The sequence below is a fragment of the Lactuca saligna genome, chromosome 5, assembly GCF_052625555.1.
Source record: "Lactuca saligna cultivar CGN05327 chromosome 5, ASM5262555v1, whole genome shotgun sequence".
NCBI classification, from domain to species: Eukaryota; Viridiplantae; Streptophyta; class Magnoliopsida; order Asterales; family Asteraceae; genus Lactuca; species Lactuca saligna.
Genome location: NC_136421.1, coordinates 21,567,340 through 21,578,393, shown reverse-complemented (window position 1 = coordinate 21,578,393; position 11,054 = coordinate 21,567,340).

Below are 11,054 nucleotides of genomic sequence, written 5' to 3'. Positions count from 1 at the left end.
GGCTAATTAGATTTGTTATGGCCAAATAAGGCCCATTAAAGATAAACTAGTCCATTCTAGGCTTATGAGTCCCAAAATGTTAAGTTTCATGCAAATGGGTTCAATTAGGGTCCATTTAAGAGTTCTAAGCCCAAAATATTCAAATTGGAAGCTTATTGGTCCATTAGGCCCAATAAGAAAATCCTAGTCCAAAAAGGACTTAACCGGTATTTTTAGGGTTTCCAACTTTTGTTGACTATTTGAATGTTTGTATAGGGTATTTGATGGAATTTTGTTGTCATTGAACAAACACCATACATGTTTTCAAGTTTTAGCTACACTGTCATTCTTTGTTAAGTGTTTACAATGTATCAGAATTCCTAGTTGTGACATTAGGGCCATTCTAGTGGATAAAGTTGGAAACTTTATCCATTATAAAGCTATTATGAACTATAAAAATATGAGCTTGGACCTTCTATCCCTTTCATGCAAGAGTTGTGATGTCTTCTTGGGTTCAGAACTTAGGGTTTTGGACATTAAGCACTTTATAGCCATGCAAAGTCATAAGTTGGAAACTTTATGACTTAGGACATCATTTTGGGCTTGGATTTCGAGTTTTGGATGTAAGAAATTAATGGAATAAGATCTTAATGAAGTTTTGGGACTGGACTGTGTATGCTGGGCGTACCTGGTGGTATGCTGCGCGCACGTTTCCAACGCTTGCTTTTGGTCAACATCAAAGTACGTTGGGCGTACTCTCTTGGTACGCAGGTTGTACTCTGCTGGAAGAGATATTGTGTGACAACCCGAAATTTCCATTCTGTACAAACTATATCACTTCAATAGAAGTTGTAGCAGTCACAGTTAATTTTCAGACTTTTCGCGTAAGTTTGAGAAATTCAGGGTTTACACTTCAGGAAATATCAGGAGAGTGGGTGCACTAGGGTTTGGTGCAACACTGTTATTCCAACACTCTAATTTATTAGGGATCATTTCAGGAATAAAAATATTTTCTGCCAAAATATCTCAGGACTATAAATAGATTTCTAAACCAAAATCATTCATTATTCACATTTCCGACTAGAGAAAAGCCATTTTCTCTCTGACGGATCTTCGGGTTTTTATACCAAAACATGAGTAACTCTTTATAGTATTATTAAAAAGCTTTATACGTGCCTATAACATGTTTTAGAAGGCTAAAACATGAAATCTAGGAGTTTACACCTCGAGGTGTTCTTGAGCAGTAAACTCCCGAAACGAAGCCAAAACCGATACTTGTGTTATAATAAGGACTTAGATGCTTATGTATACATGTTAGGAACAAGAAAACAACCACAAATCACCCAAGTTTGGGGATTTCACGGCCCAAGAATTGCTTAGGCCGTAAACTCCCATTCCAAGCTCAAAATGGTGATTTAAGGACTATAAGACTTAAAGGCTTTTATCTAGGCTAATTCCCCAAGTAGAACAAGGTCTTAAACACATCAAATGACACAAATCAAAGTGAGTTTATGGCCCAAGAGAAGCTTAGGCCGTAAACTCCATAAGAATGGACAAAAGTGTGGTTTCAAGACACCTAAAGCCCTAGACCCCTTCATAGAATTGTTTCCTACCAAAATGAGGAACCTAAATACATAAAAATCACTCATCAAAGTGAGTTTACGGCCAAGAGAATGTTCTTGGGCCGTAAACTCAAAAGGATGGCACCAAAGTGTGCCTAGGGTTCTCATTTGCTTTAAACAATTGTCTAGAACATATCCCACAAGTGCAAGAGGCTTGAAAGCAACTAAAACCCACCATACTTAGAGTTTACGGCCGTAAACTCTAAGGGTAATAGCCTTGAGGCCGTAAACTCCTAATTGGAGTACTTCTAGACCTTAAACTCTTCCAAGGACTTAGCCACTAAGTTAGAACAATTCTAGAAAGCATTTGGGACTTCAAACACACCAAACACACATGTTTGGGAGTTTATGGCCGTAAACTCAATAGTTTACAACCGTAAACTCCATGTGTGATGGTTTAGAGAGAGTACACTCTCATATGGGGTCCTTTGGAAACCCTAAACACAAGTACCCTGTCCCACAATGGCTTAGATGCAATCCTTATGGCTTAAAATACTTATATAAAGTGTTTATATGCCTAGGATGCCTTAAACATTATCAATTAGTCAATTATGTCTAATTGAGTGCATATATATGTGATTATATGTTCATTAGGATCGTAGTGTGTTCACAAGTTCTCGCTTGACACCTAGCAATCCGATACCGTTCATTTCATCCCAATCACCAACTACAGGTGAGTTCATACCCCTAATCAATGTTTTATATGATTTTAAATGCTTTAAAGGGGGGGGGGGGGGATACAAGTAGAAACAACCATGTTATTAAATCATTGTTATATATTGTATAACTGTGTTTGTCATTTAACAGATTTCACATACTACAAAATGTGTTGCATAAAATGGTTTTAAATCTTAAAAACGCATTGTTACCAATTGTTTTACCTTTGAAATGTATATTATAAATGACATCAAGTCATTGTTAATTATTGTTCAAAAACCCATAAGAGGTCTTATAAAACCATTTTATATTATTGAACCAAACTATGCATGTACACTTATATTCTTATATATGTATGAATGTTATAGTTTACAGTTTTCATTTAGTTTCTCACACCCTTGAGTAATAAGAGTGTATAAACCTACTTGAACAACCAATTACCTTCCAGCAAACTATCATAGGGATAATTTGGAGATATCAAACATAAATCCTATTACTAGGAATCACACAAGAGTCAGTTCATTCATGAGTCTATACCAGTACATTACCTGATACATGACTACCTTTACATTTGATTACATGATACATGAGTACGTTTACATATACTTACATGATACATGAATACGCGTACATGAACGCATTACATGAGTACCTTTACGTAGATACACTTAATTATGTACATTAACATGAATACTTGTATCTCGAATTGCGAGGATGATTTATTAGTACTTTCTGTTTAAATCTTCCTGCATATCCCTAGTACCTCGGGATATCTAGACAGGACCCTATCCCCAGTACCTCGGGATACCTAGATGGGCCTCTATCCCATAGTACGTTGGGATATACGTACGGGACTAACCATTCCGGAACTCATCTGTTAGCAACAGTGGGTGATGAACATCTACGGATGCCTACGGTTATTACTTATATTAGGAATCAGTTACGGAACTAACCATTCCTCCATCTCCTGTTGCAACAGGAGATGAGATGAGAATCTTCGGATGATCATTAGGTTAACGTTGTTATGGGATTAACCCTCCCTCCACCCTGCTACCGCTACATAGGGTGAGTGGACAATCTTCGGATGTTCATCGGGTATACCTTTCGCTTCGGCGATGTCGTGGGAATCCTGGTCACCCAGGGTTAACACTTACATGATTATACTTTTCCTATTTGCTTTATTTTGTGATACTTTCACATAAATGAGGAGTTAGACTAAGTACTCTAGTACTAGTCAATAGAAAGGAAAATCTATCATATTACTTACAAAACATTCGGGTCTTGGTAGAAGACTACATTTCATACTTATAGAAAATAAGGGTTTTTCTACGGTTTTCATACGTACATCAACATTTTCATTTAACGACTTATATGGCCTTTATAACAGATTTTCACAAACAAGGCAATGACACTTATATACTTATGAATTCACCAGCTTTAAAGCTGATACTCGCTCTCAAAATAACTTGTATTCTCAGGTCATCAGTAGACAGGTACGGAGGACAAGTTTTTGAGAAGACGGAGCAGACAAGTCTCGTCTTTTATTTTGATGTATATTTTTGGTGTCTTACTACAATGAAAGAAACACATATGTATTAAAACTTTACTTATAATGCAATGGATGATGTTGTTGCTTGTTTATTATATTACACTGTTGTGATACTGTACATGACGTCTTCCACCCCTGAACGTTTACGCCGTTCGTGGTTTTGGGGTGTGACAGATTGGTATCAGAGCATTGTTTATAGTGAATTATGTATATCAACCCATAAAAGATATACTAACTATAAATACATGGGATTAAAACACTCTGTCTAAGAGTTATACTTTTAAATAATAAAATATTTAACAAAGTATATGTGCCTGCATTCATACTAAAACCAGTGTCACAATGACAAGAACAAAAGTATTACGATTGTTGAACATCACAAGTGAGCCTGGGGATATATAGTCAGTCTTGGGAATAGCATAGCCTGATCAACTATGCTGGTCCAAGGAGTGATTAGCATATTCCCAAGAATGGTTGTGAAGTGGCAACAAGTCTAAAAACTTACCAACACAACCATAAAGAAATACCATATGGGTATTTGATCTTACTGTAATTATCTTAGTTAGTTCGTCTATTTAAGCTATTTCTTATATCCCTTTTCTCGCGTAGATTAAGATGGCTGGAGTTCACCATGGTGATTCGTACTTCCCAAACCCTGGCAATGCTGGTTAGCTAGAGGCAGAACCAGAAGATGATCACCCAATTCCTTTGGATGATCACCAGGCTGAGGGCTTTTCCGATAGTTCGGACTCGGAGCCAGAAGTCAACAACCTACCCCCAGCTGCTCAAAACCCAAACCTGAACCCTCGCCCTGTGTTTCAAGGACCCACACCCTTGTGGGCCATTAACTTGACCGAATGGAGTCAGGAACAAGGTCAACCCATTCCCTACAATGGAGACAGAAGTTTCTACAACCTCACTGAAGGAGGTTCTGCTGATAGAGTACTACCAATCATAGTGTGTAGGATTTCTCGAAACACGATCATGGCTCAAGCGACTATAAATCAAGTTTCGGAAGTTGATGCCAACTTTGGTGTTAACACTGTCCACATTCGCTAACTAGAGTCTGTTCATGAAAGGACTCTAGTCCGCAATGCAAATCTGCAAAGGGAACTTGCTGAAACCCGAGCAGAAGTTAGAGAACTTCAAGCTCAACAAGCAAGGTCGGACAGGCGTATAAGGGAAATTGAATGTCTACTGTTGGGATCGAGGACTCATGCAAGCAGCTCTCGTCACCGATAGAAGCTCGTCGACTCATCTTTTGGATATAACCTAGTTTATGTAAAACTTTGGTCTAATTTCCTACCTGTATAAATCTTAGACCTGTTAGGTCATGGTCTAGTCTTAATTTTGTCAAAGTTTTCCAGCTTGGTTGATGTAAGGCCTACTTTTAGGCCATTTTTCCCGAACTTATTACATCTGTAATTCCAGTATTATTGACAGATATCTAATCATATGGAAATTATTATCCAAATGTTGTCACTTTCAGCTAGTTATTCTATTCATTCTGTTGTTGGACTATGGGGAGTTAGTCCATGGGACACATTCATAAATCATTTATTCTTATCCATGTCGTCATCTTTTAAACGTATAGTTAAAGATGCCTCCACGCAGAAGTACAAGGCGTAATCCAATCAACGAAACACCGATACCACCGCCTCCTCCACCACCACAACCACAAACTCAACCTCCTCTACCACCTAACCCCTTTGATGCCAACGTGTTCCAGGCAGCTTTCACAGCAGCAGTTGCAGCTGCTGTGTCAGCAATCAACACTCCTATCCGTAGTGGATCGGGAACAGGTGCACCTCCCTTGAACCACGGCGAAAGCCATGGACACCCTTGGGAATGCACCTACAAAGACTTCATGAACGCCAAACTCCGCAGCTTCAATGGTACTGGTGGGGTTATGGTGTTAAGGCAGTGGATCGAAAAGATGGAATCTGTCTTTGAAATCTGCGCTTGCCAGGAAAGCAACAAGGTCAAGTTCGCAGCTTGTACCTTTTCCGATAGAGCACTAACATGGTGGAACGGCCATGTTAAATCTCTAACTCTAGTGGTGGCGTATTCCATCAACTGGGAACACTCGAAGGACATGCTGATGAGAGAGTATTGTTCTCGGGGAGAAGTACAAAGGAACTCTGGAACCTGCAAATGGTTGGATCTGACATAGAAACCTACACGAATAGGTTCTGTGATCTGGCAAACTTATGCCCCGACATGGTTGCTTCCCAGAGCAAAAAGATAGAAAGATATATCTGGGGGCTGTCGCCCCAGATCCAGTCGAGTGTTATAGCTTCCAGGCTTATTACTTTTGATAGTGCTAAGGAACTAGCACAATCCCTCATTGATCACCGGAAACCTCATAACATAACAAGCCCTACTCCTGTACCACAAAATTCCAACCCCGACTACCACAAGAAGGGGTGGAATAAAAGGAAAAGAGGGGCCCTGCAAGGGTCCTCCAATAAGCAACAACTTGTGGCAATCAACGCTGCCACAGTAACTCCTGTTGCCCCTGCGAACCTTTTACCAGCAAAAACATATGCTGGGACTCTTCCGAAGTGCACCAAGTGCAACTTCCATCACCACGGACCCTGCAAGGAGATGTTCTGCTCTAACTGCAACAGGAAGGGGCACACTGCCCGTTACTGCAAGGCTCCAACAGCTCAAGCCGCCCAGGTTCCTAACACCGGTATGGGCCAAGCTTGCTACGGATGTGGCGAGGTGGGCCATTACAAGAGGAACTACCCTAAAGTGGGGATGGATGGCGGAGTGGGAAGAGTTATGGCCCTAGGTCACGAGGAAGCAGTAGCTGATCCTACGATAGTTACTGGTACGTTCCTCCTCGATAACTCATATGCTTGCATACTTTTCGATAGTGGAGCCGAGAAAAGTTTTGTAAGTCACAAATTTGCACACCTGCTTAAACAAAAACCATGTGCATTAGATAATTCATTCACGGTAGAAATGGCTAATAGAAAAACAGATAGTACAAACTGCATATACGTAGATTGTACCTTAACTTTAGATGGCCATACTTTCAAGATAGATCTCATGCCAGTCACAATTAAATGTTTCGACGTTATCATCGGTATGGATTGGTTGAGTCTTCTTCGCGCCGACATCTTGTGCTTTGAAAAAGCAATTCGTCTTAACCTTCCTAACAACGAAACCTTAATTATCTACGGCGACAAACCTAGTACGAACCTTCGTATCATTTCGTGCATTCAAGCCCAGAAGTGCTTGCGAAAGGAATATCATGCATTCCTAGCACACATCGTCGATACCAGTCAAGAAATGAAGGACATCCAGAGAATCCCAGAACTACGCGACTTTCCTGACATATTCCCAGAAGAACTTCTCGGTTTACCACCGCAACGCCAAGTCGAGTTCAAAATCGACTTAGTGCCAGGAGCTACCCCAGTAGCCAAATCTCCTTATCGTTTGGCACCGGCCGAGATGCAGGAACTTTCCGGTCAACTTAACGAACTTCTCAAGAAGGGATTCATTCGACCAAGCTTCTCACCATGGGGAGCACCGGTCTTGTTCGTCAAGAAGAAAGATGGATCGTTTCGCATGTGCATCGACTATAGTGACTCAACAAACTTACCATTAAAAATCGTTATACCTTGCCCCGCATCGACGATTTGTTTGATCAGCTTCAAGGAGCCAACTACTTCTCAAAGATTGATCTGCGATCCGGATATCACCAACTACGAGTGTTAGAGGAGGATATTCCCAAAATAGCCTTCCGAACTCGTTATGGGCACTACGAGTTTGTAGTGATGCCATTCGGATTAACTAACACACCCGCTGTATTCATGGATCTGATGAATAGGGTGTGTCATCCTTACTTGGATCAGTTCGTCATCGTCTTCATTGATGACATACTCATCTACTCTCGAAGTAAGGAGGAACATAGTCAACATCTCCGTAAAATCTTAGAAACACTGCAAGCGGAGAAGCTCTACGCGAAGTTCTCGAAGTGCGAATTTTGGATTTGACGAGTCGAATTTTTGGGCCATGTGGTTAGCAAAGAAGGTATACACGTGGACGCATCCAAGATTAAGTCCATTGAGAACTGGTCAGCACCAAAGACACCTACCGAAATTCGTCAATTTCTAGGTCTAGCTGGCTACTATCGCAGGTTCATTCAGAACTTCTCCATCATAGCGAAACCACTTACAACCCTGACCCAGAAAGGCGTGGCCTTTGACTGCGAAGAGAAACAGGAAAGAGCGTTCCAAACGCTCAAACGAGCCTTGTGCACCGCCCCGATACTATCCCTCCCCGAAGGGATAGAAGACTTCATTGTATATTGCGATGCATCCAACCAAGGGCTCGGGTGTGTTCTGATGCAGCGAGGTAAAGTCATCGCCTATGCCTCGAGACAGCTGAAGACACATGAGGTTAACTACACAACCCACGATCTTGAACTAGGAGCAGTTGTGTTTGCTCTGAAGATCTGGCGACATTACCTATATGGTACAAAAAGCACGATCTTTACGGACCATAAGAGTCTACAACACATTTTCGACCAGAAAGATCTCAACATAGACAACGACGGTGGGTCGAGCTACTCAGCGATTACGAATGTGAAATTCGTTATCATCCGGGTAAAGCCAATGTAGTAGCCGATGCCCTAAGTCGGAAAGAATATACTGGTTGTAGAGTCAAATCTTTGACTCTAACTATCCATTCACACTTGTCCACGCAAATTAAGGAGGCTCAGCTCGACGCTTTGAAACCTGAAAACGTGGCTGGTGAATCCCTTAGAGGGATGGATAAGAACTTGGAAGTCAAGGGTGGTGGAGCCTTATACCTCATGGATCGGATCTGGACACCGAAACACGATGGCTTCAGAGACTTGGTCACGACCGAAGCTCACAACACTCATTATTCCGTCCACCCGGGTTCAGATAAGATGTATCTGGATCTTAAAAAGCTATACTGGTGGCCTAACATGAAAGCAGATATTGCTACCTTCGTGAGTAAATGCCTTACTTGCGCAAAGGTCAAGGTCGAGTACCAGAAACCCTCCGGTCTTCTATAGCAACCGGAAATACCAGAATGGAAGTGGGAGCGGATCACTATGGACTTCATAACCAAGTTTCCCAAGACGACGGGTGGACTTGATTCCATATGGGTCATCGTTGATAGACTGACCAAGTCTGCACACTTCCTACCGATCAAAGAAACAGACAAGATGGAGAAACTTACCAGAACTTACATTAGGGAGATTGTAAGGCTGTACGGCGTTCCTTTATCTATCATCTCGGACCGAGATAGTAGATTCACATCGAGGTTCTGGCAGTCATTACAAAGTTCCCTAGGAACTAGGCTGGACATGAGTACAGCCTACCACCCACAGACCGACGGGCAAAGTGAGAGAACTATCCAAACCTTAGAAGATACATTGCGTGCCTGTGTGATTGACTTTGGAAAAGCTTGGGATACTCACTTACCCCTAGTCGAATTTTCCTACAACAACAGTTATCACACGAGCATAAAGGCAGCTCCATTCAAGGCCCTCTATGGCCGAAAGTCCAGGTCCCCTCTGTGCTGGGCTGAAGTGGGTGATACCCAGTTAGCTAAGGGACGAGTTCCCGAAAGCACTCTCACGGGTCCGAAAATCATTCGGGAAACGACAGAGAAGATCGTTCAAATTCGTGAACGATTGAAAGCCTCTAGAGACGGACAGAAAAGCTACGCTGACAAGCGTAGGAAACCTTTGGAGTTCTAGGTGGGCGATCGAGTCCTACTGAAGGTCTCACCCTGGAAGGGCTTGATACGCTTTGGAAAGCGTGGGAAGCTCAATCCAAGATACATAGGGCCTTTTGAGATTCTTGCGAGAATCGGCCCTGTAGCTTACAAACTCAATCTACCGCAAGAACTCAGTAATGTACATCCTACCTTCCACGTCTCGAACTTGAAAAAGTGTCTATCCGCCGAGACTCTTGTTATTCCACTCGACGAGATCGAGATCAACGAGAGCCTCAATTTCGTGGAGGAACCAGTAGAGATCATGGACTGAGAGGTTAAGCAAACAAAACAGAGCCGTATCCCGATAGTGAAGGTGCGCTGGAACGCAAAGTGTGGACCGGAATTCACTTGGGAACGTGAGGATCAGATGAAACTGAAATACCCTCACCTTTTCGCTTACTTATTTGTATTTCTTTAATTGCTTAAATTCTAATTTCGGGATGAAATTCCTTCTAACGGGAGGATGATGTGACAACCCGAAATTTCCATTCTGTACAAACTATATCACTTCAATAGAAGTTGTAGCAGTCACAGTTAATTTTCAGACTTTTCGCGTAAGTTTGAGAAATTCAGGGTTTACACTTCAGGAAATATCAGGAGAGTGGGTGCACTAGGGTTTGGTGCAACACTGTTATTCCAACACTCTAATTTATTAGGGATCATTTCAGGAATAAAAATATTTTCTGCCAAAATATCTCAGGACTATAAATAGATTTCTAAACCAAAATCATTCATTATTCACATTTCCGACTAGAGAAAAGCCATTTTCTCTCTGACGGATCTTCGGGTTTTTATACCAAAACGTGAGTAACTCTTTATAGTATTATTAAAAAGCTTTATACGTGCCTATAACATGTTTTAGAAGGCTAAAACATGGAATCTAGGAGTTTACACCTCGAGGTGTTCTTGAGCGGTAAACTCCCGAAACGAAGCCAAAACCGATACTTGTGTTATAATAAGGCCTTAGATGCTTATGTATACATGTTAGGAACAAGAAAACAACCACAAATCACGCAAGTTTGGGGAGTTCACGACCCAAGAATTGCTTAGGCCGTAAACTCCCATTCCAAGCTCAAAATGGTGATTTAAGGACTATAAGACTTAAAGGCTTTTATCTATGCTAATTCCCCAAGTAGAACAAGGTCTTAAACACATCAAATGACACAAATCAAAGTGAGTTTACGGCCCAAGAGAAGCTTAGGCCGTAAACTCCATAAGAATGGACAAAAGTGTGGTTTCAAGACACCTAAAGCCCTAGACCCGTTCATGAAATTGTTTCCTACAAAAATGAGGAACCTAAATACATAAAAATCACTCATCAAAGTGATTTTATGGCCAAGAGAATCTTCTTGGGCCGTAAACTCAAAAGGATGGCACCAAAGTGTGCCTAGGGTTCTCATTTGCTTTAAACAATTGTCTAGAACATATCCCACAAATGCAAGAGGCTTGAAAGCAACTAAAACCCACCATACTTAGAGTTT